The sequence below is a fragment of the Leptodactylus fuscus genome, chromosome 1 (assembly GCF_031893055.1).
Source record: "Leptodactylus fuscus isolate aLepFus1 chromosome 1, aLepFus1.hap2, whole genome shotgun sequence".
In the NCBI taxonomy this organism is placed as follows: domain Eukaryota; kingdom Metazoa; phylum Chordata; class Amphibia; order Anura; family Leptodactylidae; genus Leptodactylus; species Leptodactylus fuscus.
Window position 1 is genome coordinate 319,037,067 of NC_134265.1, and position 23,763 is coordinate 319,060,829.

Sequence of the window (23,763 nt, forward strand, 5' to 3'; positions counted from 1 at the left end):
AATTATAGATGGTGCAATGGAATCATTGTAGGATGTTGTAGTGGACACATTATAGAATGGTGCTATGGACACATTATAGGATAAGGCTATGGACACATTATAGGATGGTAAAATGGATTTATTATTGGATGGTGCTATGGGCCCATTATAGGATAATGCTATAGACACATTATAGGATGGAGCCATGGGCACATTATAGAACGGTACAATTGACTCATTATAGGATGGTGTTATGGACTCATTATAGGAGGATATAAAGGACTCATTATATTATAGTGTTATGGACACATTGTAGATGGTTCTTTAGGCTCTTTATAGGATGGATCCACGGACTGAGTAAATGACAATACTATGGACACATTATAGATGGTTCTATGAAGTCAATATACTGGTACTATGGACTTAATATAGCAGTGGTTCCCCATCTTTCTGAAAGCAGGGCCCCCTTTTGGGAGAAACTTTCATTCTGGACCCTTCCACCACTGTACTTAGTCCCATTTGAAAAAAAAAAAAAGTTAGCTATATTCCGTTTCTGTTATGCTTTTCATCCGTATACTGTGTCTACTGTATTCCACTTCTTCCTTCACTAGTTACACACAGCTCTGCTAACTCTATTCTCTCCCTACACACAACTCTGCTACTTCCAACTTTCTCAAACACTCAGCTTTGCTACATTCAGTTACTCTACATATTAAGTTGTGCTATTACATTTTCCCCACACACTCAGCCCAATACACAGAGCTATTGTACAAGCTCCGCACCTGCCTGTTACTGATCTCATGTCTGTCACATTATTAAGGGTCCTTTTACAGTGCCTGCACAATTCCAGCAATCAGTATTGCCCACAGTTTGCAGTCCTGAAGTGTGGGAAAGAAATTTGTCAACATGGCTTGTGACACCCCAGGGGTCTTCACACAACCCAAGGGGGTCATCACATTTTGGGATGGTGCTGTAGACTCATTATAATATGAACTCATTATAGGATGGATCTACAGAGTCATTTTACAATGGTGCTACAGACTACGTATAAAGTTTTTTGTTTTTTTTTTAAAGATACTCTGTCACCAGAACTCAGCACCCTTGATCCTTAGAGTTCTGATTTTAGGATACACAGATTTATTATTATTATTATTATTATTATTATTATTATTATTATTATTTTGTATTATTTCCTAGTGTATTGTTACCAGTTAGGGGTGTGTTGCACACTCTCACCCTTCCCAATAAGTGCTGACTGTATCAGACTGTATAAGGACACACTTTTCACAAAGGGTATGGTAACACAATAAAACATTACTAAATTCAGTTACAGTAATATATGTATATATTGTTTGATGTTATGGGACGTACACTTGATTGCATTTTATAGGCAACTATTTTTTCTTTTTTTGATGACATAGTGCACTCTTAGAAAAGTTGATCAGAGGCAACTGGAGCACATGGTAAGTAGGGGGTCCTGTTGCTTTGGGGCGCAGGAGCTTCAACTTATGTCTCTGAGTGAGCAGGATGGTAAGATGTGTGTAGAACAAAACTCTGCCTATACAAATTATTGTAAATTTTTTTAGTACAATGAACACTACTGTTACTCTCGGAGAACCCTTTTAAATAAATGTTACGTATTCTGTTATCTGTCCAGGCTGTGCATACATTTAGCAAGCAGGAGATTCAGCTGTAGTACATGTGTGCAGTCCACCAAGCATCCTGTAGAGGGCACTCTTGTATTAAGGAAGACATCACTTTACAACTCGCTGAAGAATTAAAAAAAAATTCTATTCAGCAGTATACAGTACTATAAGACTAAATATCCATAAATTGTTTTGAAATATGCACTCATGGCGTCGACTGTTTAACCTTTAGAGCATTTTTTATTGTAATTTGCGCTAATCCCATAATATCTATTTATTAATGTAGCGATGGGCTGAACATGAATTCCTAATGATGAACGCTGAAGTGATGGGACCACAAATCCTACTACATCCATGTCTTACTTCAATGACATCTGTGCCAAGGGCAGATTCATTTTGGAAATTTGTCCTTCCAGAATGGTCCTGGTCTCCCCTGACAATAAGGGTTATAGAGGGCGGACAAGTGTCACATTATTAGTACATCATCTCAATGTATTCATTTATTCATTCATAGGGTGGGCACGTAGTGTGTCAATGGCGAAGATGAGTGCTGGGGTCATTGAAGAGATTATACAGATTTCTGAAAAATTTCCTGAACAGATCTGTACTGCTGTGAGGACTCTGGATAGGATTCTAGCAGCCAGCAGCTTATCTGCTCCTCAAAAACTAGGTATCTGGTGGATGCAAATGTGTCGTGCCCAATGTGTTTTATTACTGTCATCCCACAATAGGGGTCACCGGGTGAATGGTGGAGCAGGGAGATGGAAGTTAGTCAGTTTATTTATCTCTCATTCTATTGAACTCATCTATCTATCTATCTATCTATCTATCTATCTATCTATCTATCTATCTATCTATCTATCTTACTCTATCTATCTATCATACTCTATCTATCTATCTATCTATCTATCTATCTATCTATCTATCTATCTATCTATCTCTTATCTATCTATCTATCTATCTATCTATCTATCTCTTATCTATCTATCTATCTATCTATCTATCTATCTATCTATCTCATTGCTATCTCTCTCTATCTATCTCTCTCCCCTATCCATCTATCTATATAGAAAAAGCAAACGGCAGCACTCCTAGTTCAAAAAAGCAAGTGAATCTCTATTCCAGTGCAACCGTTTGGTCCATATGCAAAGCTTCTCATCTATCTATCTATCTATCTATCTATCTATCTATCTATCTATCTATCTATCTATCTATCTATCTATCCATCTATTTCATTGCTATGACAATTTCTCACATCTGTCTATTGCTCGCTCTCATACATACATATCTATCTATCTATCTATCTATCTATCTATCATCAGTCTATATATTTATCTAACAGTCTATCTATCTATCTATCTATCTATCTATCTATCTATCTATCATCTATCTCTTTTTAATTTATTTCTCTATCCCATACCTATCTATTGTACTCTATAGTCTGCTGGAGCCCACTGTCCATGATTTGTGAAAGAATACAGCATGAATTAGATTATGAGATAAGGGGACTGGGTCTGTGAAAATGATGGATCCATTAAATATACAACCAGAACATGTGAATAGAGCATCACGTTTACATGAAAATCAAATAAACATATAGAAATGAAAATGATCTGCTGTCATGTTTTCTATTTCATGCTATGAATCTGGTCATGGTAAACTTCATACAGGGAGTCTATCATTGCCCCTCAGCTACTTTGAACCGCTCCCTGCTGTAAGCGCTGTTAGCAGAATAAAAACCATACTTTTCTTATGTTTCAGGGTCCCAGGAATGCAGAGAAAAAATGCTTTTATTCTTTATTCAAATTAGGATCTTGGTGCACAGGAGGAGTTTTCTTCTATTACTGAGCACTGCTGCATCATCACTAAACACACCCATCCTGCATTCATCTCCTCCCCCTGGGCAGTGTGAGTTGATCCTCCCAGTGTCAGTTGATCCTCACACTGTCCAGGTGAATGAGCTGAATGCAGGGTGGACATTATACTATGTACAGGGGCCACTATGGGACATTATATTGTGTGGAGGGGCCACTATGGGACATTATACTGTATACAGGGGCTAATGTGAAATATTATATTGTGTGACGTGGCCTCTATGGGACATTATACTGTGTGGAGAGGCCATGATAGCATATTACAGTGTGTGGAGGGGCCACTATGGGACATTATACTGTGTGTGTGGGTCCACAATAGTGCATTACAGTGTGTGGAGGGACCACTATGGGACATTATACTGTGTAGAAGGATACTGTAAGACATTATATTGTGTGAAGGGGCCACTATGGGAAATTCTGCTATGTGAAGGGGCCACTATGGGACATTATATTGTGTGAGGGCCAATATGGGATATTATATTGTGTGAGGGCCAATATGCGATATTATAGTGTGTGAGGGCCTATGTGGGCCATTATAATGTGTAAGGGCCACTATGAGATATTATAATATGTGCACTATGAGATATTATTCTTAAAGAGGAGTAATATTAAGAAAAAAAACATACTCCATGTCCCCAGCATTCCTATGTCTACATTGAGATGTTTGTTTGCACACCATTCCTCATGCCCCCTGCACCCCATATGACTGCTGAGGCCAATTAGGTGGTTGCTGGAGAGGGAACGGTGATGTCACTCACATATGTCACCAGTTCCTCTCCAGCGACCTCTGAGGCTGCTGATTGGCCTCAGTGGTCACGTGGGGTACATGGGTTCCAAGGACCGAAGCTTGGAGAACGGGCTGTGGCAACGAACACCAAAGCACCAGTGAATGGTAACTTACATGGGACTGCTGCCCTCCCACTTTGTAAAGCAGTTCATGGTAAAATTACTTTACACAAGACTGCTTACATGGATTTTCTACTTGTACTGGCCCTGCCTACTTGTATTGACTCTATCTACTTGCAATGAGTCCACCTATAAAATGGGTCCCCTTTAAAAAATTTTACAGAGCCATTTTCAGGTCTCAATCTGCTCCTGTCTAGCAGTTATTTAATGGGTTCATGTTATATTGCAGGTCCTCTGGAAAACAGTTTTTGCTAATATTTTTTTTTCTCCGAGTCTTTGCTGTTGGTAGTAGATGGCGTGCTACAGGGCACCTGTGGAAAGCATTCACTGAGAATGAATTAGGAGCTCAAAGTGGCCCAGAAGCTAAAAATGACAAATAACATCTGAACCTCTTCAAAAAGCAATAATAAGAAGTGAAAGGTTACAATATCTCTGTTGTTAGAATCATTCTATTTCTTTCTCCAATGCATCTAAAATATAGAATATAACAATTTTGCTGATGGTCTTGATTACAAAAGGACCACCGTTCTGTGTATACAGCTTTATTGCAAGCGTAAACGTTTCCATGGAGACAGACTACACGCTCTGTGTAGTCATATCCTGCAGTCGTGTGTTATGGTGGCATTACACATTAGATGAATGTTGGCCATATCTTATAATTTCGGCAGGACCATCTGACCATTTATTGTGTATGGGGGTATCCTGACATGTCTGGCGGCAGATCTTGAAGGAGAGAAGCAGTCAGTTTAATTTCAGCATAGACTTGCAGGAGATAAGTCACTGCCAGAGGTGTGGAGGAAGCTTGGCCAGGCATAAGAACATTACAGAGGGATTGGCAGGTATTGGTGTTGACTAGAGATGAGCGAGTAGTACTCGATTGAGTAGGTATTCGATCGAATACTACGGTATTCGAAATACTCGTACTCGATCGAGTACCACTCGCTGTTCGAATGTAAAAGTTCGATGCAGAACCAGCATTGATTGGCCGAATGCTATACAGTTGGCCAGTCAACGCTGGTTCTTCTCCTACCTTTAGAAGTCTTCTCCTTGCAGTGTCCCCACAGCGTCTTGCGGCTCTGAATTCACTCTGCCAGGCATGTCCGCTTGTAGTGCGGGCATGCACAGTCGGCTCTGCCCAGGCCCGATGCCTGGCAGAGTGAATTCAGAGCCGGAAGATGCCGTGGGGAAGCTGCACGGAGAAGACTTCTCGGAGGATCCAGCCCGACCCTCACTCGTGGACTTGGTAAGTATAATTTGCCTACCCCTGAAACGAACATTTTCCCCCCATAGACTATAATAAGATAAGATAAGATAATCCTTTAATAGTCCCACAGTGGGGAAATTTCAGAGGGTTCGATATTCGATTCGAGTAGTCGAATATTGAGGGGCTACTCGAAACGAACATCGAACTTCGAACATTTTACTGTTCGCTCATCTCTAGTGTTGACCAAGAAAGCATTGGCTGACATTTATGGGCTATGTCTATGGTCAGCTTTGTAGCGCATTCTAGAGAACTGGTACAACTTGGGAGAAGTCTTAGAGATGTGAATGGGGCATTTTCTGGGCCGTGATCCCCTTTTCTACTGTATATTATCAAGCAGATGGAAAGGACCTGTATACACTAAATGGTAGAATTTATTTATTTATTTTAAAAACCCGACTATTTGTAAATTTGCTCCTTTTTTTCTAACTAGATGCAGTGGATGAATAAAGCGATGATGAAAAATTCTTAAGCAATATACCTATGGAAAGGTAATGACTTACTAAAACATGGGGTTAAGGATTTTAATATCAGCTGCGACTGTTCTCAGACTATTCACTTATTTCATTCAGGTTCTATGGGAACGTTCTAGTAGGTACAGTACGATATACAGCCAGGTTTATAGATGCCATCTGTTAGTTCACAAGCGGTTCTGTGGTGAGGAAATTTTCCAGCAGATGTACCATTTAGGAACTGTTGATGTCCTCTACAATTTAAAGATAATCTAATATTGCAATTTTCCACATTTAGAGGAAGGTGAAAACCTTTAAATATGCTGTGTCTCTATGGAGCACTTTAACATTTAGAACGATGGTGCAGAATCTGTGTGTGGACGGACAGCATATTTCAGCAAATAATCTCTGCCTTACATTTTAACACTGTAATGGCTTCTTATCGTAGGTTTTTCTGCTCGCACTATTACTGTATATAGCACAGCCTCACCTCCAGTATCTTACAGCTTTATAGACATGATAACTGCAGCATGTAAATAGAGGCGAGAACAATTCTAATATATTCTATTAGTCACATAATCATCTAGTAAGAAATAGAGAAGAAAACCTGATCTCAGATGTATGTTGTGAACAAAATGTGGATACGTTTTTGACCTTAACAGATATATATAAGAATTTATATGTTTTACAATTTAAATTAAACTAATTAAATTGTAGTTATTATTTTTTACTGAAGCTTTATTGAACGTTACTTAGCATTTGTCATCTCAAAGGACTTATATTTCCATTACCTTTCAATTACTTTTAAACTCATCAGCCTTAACAATCACAAATGGAATATTTATTTTGTTTAAAATTCATAGATCCTATTATAAGTATTTGTTGAGGCATTTAAGGGTTAAAAGTTTCCGTCTCAGCAAAAGTGAGGTGATTTCTGTTGCCCTGACAGCAGGATGTGAGAGAGGGAGAGAAGCTGAGATCTGTGATATATAGGGTTATATGATAGAGGAGAGAAGCTGAGCTCTGTGATATATAGGATTATATGATAAAGGCGAAAAGCTGAGCTCTGTGATATATAGGGTTATAAGATAGTGGAGAGAAGCTGAGCTCTGTGATATATAGGGTTATATGATAGAGGAGAGAAGCTGAGCTCTGTGATATATAGGGTTATATGATAGAGGGAGAGAAGCTGAGCTCTGTGATATATAGGGTTATAAGATAGTGGAGAGAAGCTGAGCTCTGTGATATATAGGGTTATATGATAGAGGAGAGAAGCTGAGCTCTGTGATATATAGGGTTATATGTTAGAGGGAGAGAAGCTGAGCTCTGTGATATATAGGTTTATATGATAGAGGAGAGAAGCTGAGCTCTGTGATATATAGGGTTATATGTTAGAGAGAGAGAAGCTGAGCTCTGTGATATATAGGGTTATATGATAGAGGAGAGAAGCTGAGCTCTGTGATATATAGGGTTATATGTTAGAGGGAGAGAAGCTAAGCTCTGTGATATATAGGGTTATATGATAGAGGAGAGAAGCTGAGCTCTGTGATATATAGGGTTATATGTTAGAGGGAGAGAAGCTGAGCTCTGTGATATATAGGTTTATATGATAGAGGGAGAGAAGCTGATCTCTGTGATATATAGGGTTATATGATAGAGGAGAGAAGCTGAGCTCTGTGATATATAGGGTTATATGTTAGAGGGAGAGAAGCTGAGCTCTGTGATATATAGGTTTATATGATAGAGGGAGAGAAGCTGATCTCTGTGATATATAGGGTTATATGATAGAGGAGAGAAGCTGAGCTCTGTGATATATAGGATTATATGATAGAGGAGAGAAGCTGAGCCCTGTGATATATAGGGTTATATGATAGAGGAGAGAAGCTGAGCTCTGTGATATATAGGGTTATATGATAGAGGAGAGAAGCTGATCTCTGTGATATATAGGTATATATGATAAAGGAGAGAAGCTGAGCCCTGTGATATATAGGGTTATATGATAGAGGAGAGAAGCTGAGCTCTGTGATATATAGGGTTATATGATAGAGGGAGTGTAGCGGAGCTCTGTGATATATAGGAGTACATGATAGAGGAGACTAGCTGAGCAGGATATATATATATATATATATATATATATATATATATATATATATATATATATACCACAGAGTTCAGCTTCTCTCTCAATGATATAAACCTATATATCACAGAGCTCAGCATCTCTCCAGTATCATATACACCTATATATTACATAGCTCAGTTTCTCTCCCTCTATTATTTAAAGCTATATAGCACAAAGTTCAGCTTTTATTCCTCTATCATATAACCCTATATATCACAGAGCTCAGCTTCTCTCCCTCTATCATATAACCCTATATATCACAGAGCTCAGCTTCTCTCCTCTATCATATAACCCTATATATCACAGAGATCAGCTTCTCTCCTTGTACCATATAACCCTATATATCACTGAGCTGTACTTCTCTCCTTCTACCATACAAACCTATATATCATAGAGCTCATCTTCTCTCCCTCCATAATATAAACTCAAATATCATAGAGTTAGCTTCTCCCCTCTGTCCTATCCTACTAATATATTATATGTGAACTTTTGTGTGTTTGTTCTTCAATCACGCAAAAATGGCTAAACACATTTGAATGAAATTTGGCACATAGATAGTTTGTAACCTTGATTAACATATAGGCTACGTTTTATCCCAGTAAATAACATGTATTCACGACTGTTATGAATTTATGTTCACATACTATATTATACTGCTCTTGGCTGCAGTTTATCTCAGGTTCTGATAAAGCCAGGTCTGTTATCGCTCTATGTAAACACTCAGCTAACCCTCAGTGGATTCTGTACATGCATTTGCATATGATCTGATCAGCTCCAGGCAACATGCTTACACACTGGATGGGAAAACACCTTTAATCCAAATTGGCAGTTTGCTACTTTTAAATATGCCGGGAAAAAGATGCTGAGATGCCGGAACAATCACTGGCACAGTGCAAGGAATGAGTTCAGCGGCAGGCCAGCTTGACAGCTGCCGAAAACGCCGGAGCAGGCGGATCATCAACTCCAACAACATGCTCATTATATGGCGTCCCAGCAAGCTGCCGAGATGCTGGAACAATCACAGGCACGGCGTGAGGAACAAGTTTAGTAGCAGGACAGCTTAAGAGCTGCCGAAACGCCGGAGCAGGCAAACCATCGACGGCAGCAATTTGCTGAATATAGGCGGATCATCAACGCCAACAGCATGCAGACGAAGTCATGGGCAGAGGCTAGTTAACCTATATATCATAGAGCTCACCATCTCTGCCATTGCCTTTTAAACACATACCACAGGTCTCAGCTTCTCCCCCGCTATCATATCCTGTTATAAAATAGGGGAGCAGAAATTCACAGAACAGGTCATCACTATGACCTGTGGGGTCTGACACTGGACCCTGCACAGATCAGCTGATCTGGCTCCTTTCTAGTGCCAGGCGCTACTACAGTAGATGAGAATCAGAAGCAGCTTTATTCCTAGTGAAGTAATAGAAGCAGAGCTGCAGTTTATCAGCACCACTGCTATAGAATAGACAGGGCTCGGCAACTCCTCGGCTATTACTTTATAGGTCATCAGTATGAAGCATGCATTAAAAAACCCCTTTAAGTGATAATCTGCAGCCTGCTTTATCAGCTGACCATACATATTATGCTAGGTTCACACCTGTATTCAGGTTTCTGTTCTTCATGTCCGCTTGGGTACCCAAAGAATGGAAACCCACACTGCTTAAAAAGCAAACATCGAACCCCATTATAGTCTATGGGGAAAAATGCTTAGTTTCATGGGATCCCACCATTCGACTCAGGAGAGTCACCAAGTCCACTATGATACCCCAGGAAATTATGCCAACACCCTGGAATGCAACTGGGACAGCAGGGGAACCATGTCTGGGGGCATCTAAAATGCCCAAGTCACTGTATTACCTGGGGATCCCAGTCAGCTTGCGATATGCTTGAGCTGACTTTTTCCCTTTTTCCTCTGCCGGAGGAGGCAGAGTCTAAGATCCGTCCACAGCAGTTTCTGAGATCGGACCACAATAGAAACTGCTGTGGACGGATCTTAGACTCCGCCTCCTCCAGCAGAACCAGCGTTGATTGGCCGAATACTGTACACTGGCAAATCAACGCTGGTCAATGCATTCCTATGGGAAAAAGTCAGCTCGCGCATATCACAAGCTGACAGGGATCCCGATCAGATAGAGCCCCAAAGAGCTGGGTGAGTGACATTCCCCCCTAAATAAAGGTAATCCCTCGCTAACCCTGCCTGTAGATCTGTCCCTGTCTCACAATCACATAGTTCACAGTCTCAAATTAATCGAATGTTAAATTCACCATTCTTCTAAAGTGGAGGTCACCTAATTTTGGCTGCCAATTCCTTTTTCCAATTCTTTTTTGATGCCTCTGTTGTCGTAGTTCCTGTCCCACCTCCCCTGCACAGTTATTGGTGCAAAAAACGCGCCAGGGAAGGTGGGAGAGGATACGAATTTTTACTGCGTTTGCCTCGTGGTATTCGATTGTAATCAAATACCTCGAACAGCCTGATATTCGATCGAATATCTATTCGATCGAACGGTGTTCGCTCATCTCTAGCTGTTACCCCTTATAGCCCATGGGGTCCGCTGGGTTTCTGCCAAAAAATGTGGAGAGAAAAGTCGTGCTTACAAGTCTTTTCTCTCTGCATTTTTTAAGCAGATTCGGGAAGTGCGAACCTAGCCTTAGATGTGTATTGGTTGAACCTACTGATTTAATCAACTATCTAATATATATGGGGGTCTCCAGTCACTCCTTCAATGGCAAATGCTAGAAATTGGGCAGTAGGATTTGAAAGCACAATCCTTTTATTCTCGGGAGATAAGATGCTGTCAGAGTAGCCTGGTATTGGCTTCCACCCCCTCCCCACGTGCTATATAGCCAAGCCGAGGGTGCATGTGTGTCGATGAGGATAGCTGTTGGGATGCTGGCTGACATCTTAAGTATACATGCTGCTTCAATCCTGCTCCACTTTATATAAAATATACTTTTAATTTTTGCATTTGTGCATCGACATAAAGTATGAACTTTTTATGTGGCAAAGAATCTCATCTCATATATTGTCAGATTGACTCATGAAATCGCTCTCCTTATGCAATGACTCATTTAGACTCTTCTTGACTTCATTTACGTCTAGTATAAGTTTGTTTCCACATCCTTCTGAATCTTTCTTAAGAGATAAAGGATACTTGGCGCGCAGTAAGCAGAGGGAGCGGCGAGCTAATTGGCAGGATGGAATAGCATTACCCCTTCACAAGGACTAATTAGCCTCTTCTGTGATACAGGCTAATCAATAAATCTCAATTTCTGCCGCCTGTCAGATTGCCATCATGAATGCCTTTTCAATAGCATACGACCATCTCTCAATAGTCTCCGGGAGCAAAAGTTCAAGTGCTCAACTGTGGAAAGATACTTTTCTACCAACTGGCCAGTCACAGATTTATGTTTGGCCACACAACAAGCTTCAAAGAGTGAACAAGCTGTTCTATGCGTCCTTTACAAACCAGGAAGATTAGGAACTAAAGTCCTTTTACCATCTGTTAAACCCGTAGCAGCTTACAACGGCGTCGTGACTGCTGGGACTTCTGTAGCCTGCCTTCAGTATATGCTGTTATCTGCACTGCAGACTATAGTTTATTATTTTATATCACCCTTTGTATACAGCTCCAAGAAAATACACAGGGCATTATATAAAATCAACTAATATATTCCTCTCTGTCTGATTCCTCTCTGTCTGAAAAAAAATGTATGGTAGTAACCTAGCTTACTTCCATATGTTTAAAGTGGACCCATCTTTTCAAGATTCCCTACCAAGTGTGTATACATGAGGAATCACAATTAGAGATGATCAAACACTAAAATGTCCGAGGTTCGAAATCCAATTCGAACAGCCGCACACTGTTCGACTGTTCGAGCGGATTTCGAACCCCATTATAGTCTATGGGGGGAAATGCTCGTTTCAGGGGTACGCAACATTCGATTAAATTATACTTACCAAGTCCACGAGTGACGGTCGGGCTGGATTCTCCTTGAAGTCTTCTCCTGGCGCAGCGTCCCCGCGGCGTCTTCCGGCTGGAATTCACTCTGCTTAGGCATCGGGGCCTAGGCATAGCCGACCGCCCGGCCCGACGCCTGAGCAGAGCTGACTGCGCATGCGAGGGCATGCCCGCGCATGCGCAGTCGGCTCTGCCTAGGCCGGATGCCTAGGCAGAGTGAATTCCAGCCGGAAGATGCCGCGGGGACGCTGCATGGAGAAGACTTCTAAAGGTAAGAGAAGAACCAGCGTTGATTGGCAGAATGTATAGAATTCTGCCAATCAACGCTGGTTCTGCATCAAACCTTAAACTTCGAACAGCTAGTAGTGTTCGATCGGGTACGAGTATTTCGAATACCGTAGTATTCGATCAAACACCTACTCGATCGAACACTACTCGCTCATCTCTGATCACAATATTTTTGGTCATTATATGACTTACATTTTGCATGTTTTAGCAATTTTCTACTTTGCAGGATCTGTCTGTAGTTTGCAGTTATTCCCTTATCTGGTAGGTGGAGACGAGCTACCTTACACTGCACACAGTAAGTAAAGGAGAATCTGCTCAATTAGTGTCTCATTCAGAAACAGCCTCGACACTGTATATACAAAAGTGCTGATCTGTATTGATACGAATAAAGCACTTCATAGATTGTAAGCCCTTGCGGGCTGGGTCCTCTATCCCACTGTACCAGTCGGTCATTGTTAGTATTATATCTGTTTGTATATTTTGTGTACTGTATGTAAACCCCCAAATGTGGTGCACCATGGAATTAATATAATAATGTACAGAACCATGGAATTCATATAATAATGTACAGCACCATGGAATTAATATAATAATGTACAGCACCATGGAATTAATATAATAATGTAAAGCACCATGAAATTAATATAATAATGTACAGCACCATGGAATTAATATAATAATGTACAGCACCATGGAATTAATATAATAATGTACAGAGCACCATGGAATTAATATAATAATGTAAAGCACCATGGAATTAATATAATAATGTAAAGCACTATGGAATTAATGGTGCTATATAAATAAATAAATAATAAAACACTTGTACTGTGATAGAAAGATTTGGCTGCAGCATCAATGTACATCAGTGTCTCGTTTACTGTCTCTTGCCACTTCTGAGAGAAAACTTTATATCACAGTCCACATGCTTTATTTGCATCAGTACAAGTTAGTACATCTGTATTCATGATGCTGAGGCTGTTTCTAAGTGAGACAATAATGGAGCAGATTCTCCTTTATGTACTGTGTGCAAATCTATAGAAGCTAGTCTCTACCCAGCAGCTGACTTCTGTAGACTTATAAGATCTGATATATGTGACTTGCAGATCATATCCAGCTGGAAGTAGAAGAGATTTTATAGTGAAAGTAAGTTTAGCAGAAGTGGTGAATTGAAGAGGAAGTGAGTCTGATAACTGGAGAAAGAAGCATTTTTCTCTGATAAGGTATATTACCAAGTTTCTTATATTCACTTGTACTAATGATTAATGTACTAATGATTAATGCACATGAATAATGCAGTCTTTGTAAAATAACTACCCATTGCTGGCTTATACAAACAAAAAGATGGACTCAAAGAGTCCAATAGATCAAGGCATTCAACATATGAGAAAATATATTTTATTATTGAAAATCTCTAAAATACACATAGCTATGAAAAATACACACATAGAGACCAATGGTATACTGTAAAAAACAGGGCAGCCCAACAGAGGCAACCTATAGCACAATCACCATAGAAGACTGATAAAAGCATATAATCAATATCCTACATATATTGTACACATATGTATAAGGAATCGGGATCAAAAGACCCCCACAATAAGGATAGCTGAAAAGAATGTTGTAGGGAAGAAAAATCCACCTGAACATATGTTCATCACAATAGAGCAGCTGTTGCTATGCAAAAATACTATCCATGTGAAAGCGGCTCAGTGAGAGATGTATTGAGATATAAAGTCCCTATAAAAATATGTCCATAATCCCAAGACAGCTTAGCTATCCCTCAGTCTCCAACACATGTCCTAACTACATGTGTTTATCAGCATAACTTACCCATGGCTAGGTGATGAACGAGGTGCTAGTATAGGGCCCCAATGTATGGGTGAAGCCCACCACATTGGGGCCCTATACTAGCACCTCGTTCATCACCTAGCCATGGGTAAGTTATGCTGATAAACACATGTAGTTAGGACATGTGTTGGAGACTGAGGGATAGCTAAGCTGTCTTGGGATTATGGACATATTTTTATAGGGACTTTATATCTCAATACATCTCTCACTGAGCCGCTTTCACATGGATAGTATTTTTGCATAGCAACAGCTGCTCTATTGTGATGAACATATGTTCAGGTGGATTTTTCTTCCCTACAACATTCTTTTCAGCTATCCTTATTGTGGGGGTCTTTTGATCCCGATTCCTTACACATATGTGCACAATATATGTAGGATATTGATTATATGCTTTTATCAGTCTTCTATGGTGATTGTGCTATAGGTTGCCTCTGTTGGGCTGCCCTGTTTTTTACAGTATACCATTGGTCTCTATGTGTGTATTTTTCATAGCTATGTGTATTTTAGAGATTTTCAATAATAAAATATATTTTCTCATATGTTGAATGCCTTGATCTATTGGACTCTTTGAGTCCATCTTTTTGTTTGTATTGGATATTTTTCGGTCAGGACATGTTTGACATTACGGGGTCATTGATCTAGAGTCATATGCACTTTGCTAGATATACTGTTTTGTCTGACTCTTACGTGCTATGTTTCTTCTTCCATTGCTGGCTTACACTGGAAATTGTGAGATAAAGTCAGATAATATATTAAGATAAATCCTGTGGAAGAGGTTTCACATTTTTTTCTAAGAGAGACCATATAAATATAAATAAAAGCCCATTCTTAATTGTGCGTATATGGAGAAAAATTACTTTATATAAGTCCTGGAAGTGACAATGAAGAAGAAGAAGGATACAGCAGTGCTGGGGAAGTTCTGCACTACTTTACCTTATGTAGCCATTGACAAGGCCCGTAACTATGCAAGTAATAGGACACGGCATGCAAGTACATTGTTAGTGGGATATACAGTAAGTACAAGTAACTAGAAGGAACGTATAAATGTGATGGATTTTATGTTAAAGAGATTCTACCATTAAAATCAAATTTTTTCTCGTTGACACATAGGAATAGCCTTAAGAAAGGCTCCTCCTACATTTAGATGTCTTCTCCGCGCTGCCGTTCCGTAGAAATCCCGGTTTTCATCGGTATGCAAATGAGTTCTCTTGCAGCACTGGGGGCAGGCCCCAGAACTCAAACAGCACTGGGGGTGTCCCCAATGCTGTGAGAGAACTCTCAAGCGCCGCTTCCATCTTCTTCAGGAACAGCCTCTTCATGCATCTTCTTCCGGTGCGGATGGTCAAACATCTACGCCTCGGGCAGAGCTGATTGCGCATGCCCGTGACCACAAGAAAAATGGCCGCTTACACAGTAAGTAAGCAGCCATTTTCTTGTGGCCTGTGGGCATGCACAGTCGGCTCTGTCCTAGGCCTGAGTAGATGTTTGACCGCCTGCTCCGGAAGAAGATGCGTGAAGAGGCCGTTTCTGAAGAAGATGGAGGTGGCGCTGGAGAGTTCTCTTGCAACATTGGGGACGCCCCCAGTGCTGTTTGAGTGCTGAGACCCGCCCTTAGTGCTGAGAGAGAACTCATTTGCCTACCAACGAAAACCGGGATTTCTACGGAACGGCGGCGCGGAGAAGACATCTAAAGGTAGGAGAATAGCCTTTCTTAAGGCTATTCCTATGTGTTAATGAAAAAAAAAATTGATTTTAATGGTAGAATCTCTTTAATGAAACACCACTACTGACATGTCTGTCTTAGTAAATTCTTGCCTCTCACGTTTTCTTCCAATCCTGTGTTGAGCTTCTCCTTGGTAATTCTTCATAGACATGTATGCATTACACTGGTGTGCCCCTACACAGTGCCATCCTGTTAGCACCCATTGACCAATGTCCCAACTCCCCTACTGGTAACACCCATCTTTCAATGTATCCATAAACTTCTCAGAGAAATGATAGAGGTACGGCATAATACAGAGTTATAAGAAAAGATTTTCCAGAACTGGTACTTAATAGGAAATAGAAGTATTTACTAGAACAGACATACCGGGAGGTTTTTGTTGTGGCTTTTGTTACGCAGTATTGCTATGGCTTTCCAGACCATTACTGCCGCCTGTGAATGTACCACTGATGGATAGTCACATACTTTGAGCACTGAACTGACAATATATTCAGTTTTGCTCCTTTTGAAATATTGCAAAGTCCATTGCTGCAATACGCTACCCTAGTATTTGTTGTTTCCATATCAACTGTGTAGCCTAGGTAGCATAGCTCAGTCTCCTTTGCTTTTTTCACTCTCCGCTCTCTTTGCTGAAATCTCCATGTATAAGGAATGCATATGCAAGTCAGTGTTGTAGAAATCAACCTAGAAGCACTGAAGGGGGCGCAGTACCAGGCACAGTGTGTACAGGGTTTTACTAGCTTGCTATTGATATAAGGGGGCAGTTACAGGTCCTGTAGTAGACAGCCCCATCTGAAGATGATTCTAGCCTGAGAATATCCCTAATTTTAGGACACTATATTATTTTTTTCCTTATCTATCCTTAATTTATGATGCAATTTAAAAAAATACGCTTTATTTGCTATAAGGGTATAGCTAAAAGACTGTCAAGGCTTTCGCTTTTGGTGCTACAGTGTTAGCCAAAAGTATTGGCACCCCTGCAATTCTGTCAGATAATACTCAGTTTCTTCCAGAGAATGATTGCAAGCACAAACTCTTTGGTATTAATATCTTCATTTATTTTGCTTGCAATGAAGAAACACAAAAGAGAATGAAAAAAAAGTCAAATCTTTGATCATTTTACACAAAACTCCAAAAATGGGCCGGACAAAAGTATTGGCCCCCTCAGCCTAATACTCGGTAGCACAACCTTTAGACAAAATAACTGCGCACAACCGCTTCCGGGAACCATCAATGAGTTTCTTACAAGGCTCTGCTGGAATTTTAGACCATTCTTCTTTGGCAAACTGCTCCAGGTCCCTGAGATGTGAAGGGGGCCTTCTCCAAACTGCCATCAAGAGATCTCTCCACAGGTGTTCTATGGGATTCAGGTCTGGACTCATTGCTGCCACTTTAGAAGTCTCCAGTGCTTTCTCTCAAACCATTTTTTAGTGCTTTTTGAAGTGTGCTTTGGGTCATTGTCCTGCTGGAAGACCCATGACCTCTGAGGGAGACCCAGCTTTCTCACACTGGGCCCTACATTATGCTGCAAAATTTGTTGGTAGTCTTCAGACTTCATAATGCCATGCACACGGTCAAGCAGTCCAGTGCCAGAGGCAGCAAAGCAACCCCAAAACATCAGGGAACCTCCGCCATGTTTGACTGTAGGGACCGTGTTCTTTTCTTTGAAGGCCTCTTTTTTTTCCCTGTAAACTCTATGTTGATGCCTTTTCCCAAAAAGCTCTACTTTTGTCTCATCTGACCAGAGAACATTCTTCCAAAACATTTTTGGCTTTCTTAGGTAAGTTTTGGCAAACTCCAGCCTAGCTTTTTATGTCTCTGGGTAAGAAGTGGGGTCTTCCTGGGTATCCTACCATACAGTCCCTTTTCATTCAGACGCCGACGGATAGTACGGGCTGACACTGTTGTACCCTCGGACTGCAGGGCAGCTTGAACTTGTTTGAATGTTAGTCGAGGTTCTTTATCCACCATCCGCACAATCTTGCGTTGAAATCTATCGTCAATTTTTCTTTTCCGTCCACATCTAGGGAGGTTAGCCACAGTGCCATGGGCTTTAAACTTCTTGATGACACTGTGCACGGTAGACACAGCAACATTCAGGTCTTTGGAGATGGACTTGTAGCCTTGAGATTGCTCATGCTTCCTCACAATTTTGCTTCTCAAGTCCTCAGACAGTTCTTTGGTCTTCTTTCTTTTTTCCAGAGGACAAAGGTTGAGTCAACTTTAATCCATTTCAACTGGCTGCAAGTGTGATTTAGTTTTTGCCACCACCTGTTAGGTGCCTCAGGTAAGTAACAGGTGCTGTTAATTACACAAATTAGAGAAGCATCACATGATATTTCAAACAGTGCCAATACTTTTGTCCACCCCCTTTTTTTTGTTTGGTGTGGAATTATATCCAATTTGGCTTTTTGACAATTCTTTTTGTGGTTTTCCATTGAAGACAAATTAAATGAAGATAATAATACCAAAGAATTTGTGATTGCAATCATTTTCTGGAAGAAAATGAGTATTATCTGACAGAATTGTAGGGGTGTCAATACTTTTGGCCAACACTGTAGGTACCAGGAATGATTCATCAAAACACCCTATCTTGTCCAACATATTAAGGTTAAGGCCCCACGTAGCGAACCGCAGCAAAAAAGGACTCTGTGGACTTTCTGCTTACACTACACCTATAGAGAAACCGCTAGCGTTTCTATAGGTATAATTGACATGATCCCTGCATTTCCGCTGTGCATATTTAAGCCAAAATGTCATCCTCTTTCAGAATTTTATCCTCAACTGAAAAGTTTTCATCACGTTGGGCTGCAGTCATTGGAAAAAAAACATTTTCCTTTCACTTTTCATTGTTTTTTGTTGTCTTCTGTGATAAGATATTATGCTGCAGCCGTTTAAGCAATTGCAGAAGTTCGGATTAACTCTGCTACATCTGTAGATCTGGAAACAGAGTTTAAGCTTTTAAGCACAGTCTCCTTTTGACAGTCCGAAAAGTTGGGAAGTATGGGTACAGTGACACCTCCTCAAAATACCACCTCTTTAAGAAGACCCCCCTTCCTTATCCGGACAAGATTTCTTATGACAGATTTCCAGTCCAACAATATACTGTCACACTCACCATCATCTTTGAGAAGACCACCTAAGGCTGGGGCCCCACATGGCGGAAAAAAATGCAGCGTTTTACATTCACAACAAAGTGGATGGGATTCTAGCGAGTCCCATCCCCCAATTTGTGGTAAAATATGAGCTGCAGACAAGTTCCGATTTCCAAAACCGTTGCGGTTTTGGAAATCACAGCATATCAATTATACCTACGGAAATGCCAGCGGATTACCCTATAGGTATAATGGAGGCAAAAAATTGAAAAGTGCAGTGGGAAAAAACCATGATGCGTTGCAATCACGGTTTTTCCCGTCGCTGTGTGACGTTACGTGGGGCCTTAACCTATAAGAACTCTGTTAAATGCAATGTTGTTTTACTGTACTCCGGTCTACCTCCTCCCATTCATACATTATTTAGCGTCCTATGAATTTTGCAGGGATGTGTTTGCTTGAAATAGCAAAATTAGATTGTCAGCTCCTCTAGGACAAGGTAAGAATGGTTTGTGGGTGCGATAATATTTGCTGCACGTAAAAGCATCATGAGTCTCTTCAATGTAATAAAATAATAAAAAAGAGACCCTGAACATCCCTAGAAAGTGATGAGAAGTTTCCCGTAAACGCACATTGTATATCACGGATGAATACTTGGTATTTAGCAGCTGTACATTGCTGGGACTGCCAATGGCCGCACCGTAGATAACAGGCATATGTTTGGTATGAGCCCCATTGCATTGCATCACTTATTTGAAGTTACTGCAGTAAATTAATTCAGCCACAATGACAACTTTCTACCACTGTTGACCTGTAGGGGGCAGTGTTTGATTACACGTGTGACGTCCTGGCATGTTTTGCTCAACAAGGGCTATTTAAAATCTGCTAAATAACACTAAAACAGCAATTGTTCTCATAAAATGGAGAGAAAGGCACCTGTTTTGCTATCTTGTATAATTAGTACACCTACATGTGGCAGAGATCCCTGACATCCGCACATAAGATTGCAGACCAATAACATCACTTTGATTCTGCCAGGGTAAATGTGAGAGTTTTTCTGAGAATCGACTATATCCTACGTAGATGCACGGATATGGTTTCCAAACAAGCATGCATCATACTTCGTGTGCCATTAGCTGTCATTATGCTTGCACCTTGCGCTTCCCTGCTATCTGTGCACCTTGTACATGTAGTAATCCTTTTTATTAATATACTCCAGTCTGTGGCAGGAAATGCTGAAGAGAGGTCAAGGAATATTAAGACTGAACAATCGCCTCGGCTATTGCCATCAGAAGGTCACTGAGCACGTATGAACCTGGTCTCATGCCATGCTATGGCTTTTCCTGAAACTTGACTGCGAAGGGTCATAGATGTCATGAGCTGATAGATGGATTTAATGCAGCTGCCTCCCTTTTCTCCAATAACCTTTCTGTAAAATGGATGCTGCGGAACATGCCTGTGTGCTATCTGTGCTCTTAATGAATGTCTTCCTCACATGGCTCTGACAGGCCCCTCATTCAGCAATTCTGGAAATCCCTCTCTGTAACACGCACCTGGCGAATGTGGGACCTAGAAGACTGTATGTGGTGACAAGATGGGAAATATTAGAGTACAGATTGGGTGCTGGAGTATCCCATATATATATATGAAAACTTGTAATGGCTAAAATCAGAAAATAAAAAAATAAAAAGCTTATGATTATCTTGGTCATAGTATAAGGATAATACACACAGTGATGTCACAGTACAGGAATAATAAACACAGTGATGTCATAGTACAGGGATAATAAACACAGTGATGTCATAGTACAGGAATAATGCACACAGTGATGTCACAGTAAAGGGATAATGTACACAGTGATGTCACAGTGCATAGCTAATACACACAGTGATGTCACAGTACAGACATAATATACAGTCATGGCCAAAAGTTTTGAGAATGACACAAATCTTCTATTTTCACATGATCTGCTGCCTTCTGATTTTTATGTGTGATTGTCAGATTTTTTTTATCACATACAGAAATATAATTGCAATCATATTATGAGTAACAAAAGCTTATATTGATAGTTAGAATGAGTTAATGCAGCAAGTCAATATTTGCAGTGTTGACCCTTCTTCTGGACCAAATCCTGACTGATAGCAGTCCATTCTTGCACAATCAATGCTTGCATTTTGTCAGAATTTGTAGGTTTTTGTTTGTCCACATGCCTCTTGATGATTGACCACAAGTTCTCAATGGGATTAAGATCTGGGGAGTTTCCAGGCCATGGACCCAAAATCTCTATGTTGTGTTCCCTGAGCCATTTAGTTATCACCTTTGCTTTATGGCAAGGTGCTCCATCATGCTGGAAAAGGCATTGTTGATCGCCAAACTGCTCTTGGATGGTTGGGAGAAGTTGATCTTGGAGGACATTCTGGTACCATTGTTTATTCATGGCTGTGTTTTTAGGCAAGACTGTGAGAGAGCCGATTCCCTTGGCTGAGAAGCAACCCCACACATGAATGGTTTCAAGATGCTTTACAGTTGGCATGAGACAAGACTGGTGGTAGCACTCACCTCGTCTTCTCCGAATAAGCTGTTTTCCAGATGTCCCAAACAATCGAAAAGGGGATTCATCAGAGAAAATGACTTTACCCCAGTCCTCAGCAGTCCACTCCCTGTACCTTTTGCAGAATATCAGTCTGTCCCTGATGTTTTTTTCTGGAGAGAAGTGGCTTCTTTGCTGCCCTCCTTGAGACCAGGCCTTGCTCCAAGAGTCTCCATCTCACAGTGCGTGCAGATGCACTCACACCTTCCTGCTGCCATTCCTGAGCAAGCTCTGCACTGCTGGTAGCCGATCCCGCAGCTGAAACACTTTTAAGAGACAGTCCTGGCGCTTGCTGGTCTTTCTTGGGCGCCCTGGAGCCTTTTTGCCAACAATGGAACCTCTCTCCTTGAAGTTCTTGATGATGCGATAGATTGTTGACTGAGGTGCAATTTTTCTAGCTGCGATACTCTTCCCTGTTAGGCCATTTTTGTGCAGTGCAGTGATGACTGAACGTGTTTCTTTAGAGATAACCATGGTTAACAGAAGAGAAACAATGATGCCAAGTACCAGCCTCCTTTTAAAGTGTCCAGTGGTGTCATTCTTACTTAATCATAACAGACTGATCTCCAGCCCTGTCCTCATCAACACCCACACCTGTGTTAATGGAGCAATCACTGAAACGATGTTAGCTGGTCCTTTTAAGGCAGGGCTGCAATGATGTTGAAATGTGTTTTGAGTTCATTTTCTAGGCAAATATTGACTTTGCAAGTAATTGCTGTTAAGCTGATCACTCTTTATAACATTCTGGAGTATATGCAAATTGCCATAAGAAAAACTGAAGCAGTAGACTTTGTAAAAATTAATATTTGTATCATTCTCAAAACTTTTATCCATGACTGTACACAGTGATGTCACAGTACAGGGATAATAAACACAGTGATATCACAGTACAGGAATAACGCACACAGTGATGTCACAGTACAGGGATAATACACACAGTGATGTCAAAACACAAGAATAACACACACCAATTTCCCACAGTCCTTTCCATCACACAACTGCACCTTCTGCTGAATGTTAATAGATCACCATATTGAGTCCCACAGCTTGTTATCTCTTTTAGTTACGTCCATGACAGAAATCATTATGCTTAGTTATCAACATAGAGCCGAACTGCTGACTCTGTGTAAACAAGGAAGGGACGTTGCATTCGCCGAAGCACAGCGGTCTCCTCATAGTGATGATCATGTAGATTTGGCTTCCACAGAACAAATGTTGTTTACCTGTCCTTAAGATCGATCCTTAAGATGGAAATTTACAGGTAACCTGTCACATTGTAAATACAGTCTTCAAGCTGCGGACCTGCTCACATGTGAAGTGAAGGCTGTCACTCACAGTATAGGACCACCCACTGGAATCCGAAACCCAAAATTATATTTATCGTTAAATTAAAAGTTACACTGAATCTTCTCCCGCAAAACTATGGCATGTTTATGCCAGATCTCTGTCTGAAAAAATGCTGCTCAATATTTTTAACATATTTATGAAGAAAATGCGCCGAAAGCATTAATTTATTATCTAGCACTGATTTTGAAGTGGATTCCACCCTACAATGGGCAGCAGAAATTGTGTAAGATGCTGACAAATGTGATCAGTGAAGTCACTAGCATAGACTGGGCCCATAACAAGCTTTTTACTTGCCACCCCCCCCCAACATACCACCCCTTTCCTGGCCTCCACACAGTATATCACCCAATTTACACACAGTATAACCATCCAAAAAGTGTCCTCCTCACAGTATAGTGTCCCATAGTAGCCCGTCCTTACAATATAATAACCCACAGCAGCCCCTGCACACAGTATAATATTCCACAGTGGCCCCTCCACACAGTATTATGTCCCATAGTGGCCCCTCCTCACAATATAATAACCCACAGCGGCCCCTGCACACAGTATAATATTCCATAGTGGCCCCTCCACACAGTATTATGTCTCAGAGTGGTGCCTGCATGCAGTATAATTTTCCATAGAAGCCTCCATACAGTATAATGTCCCACAGTGGCCCCTACACACAATG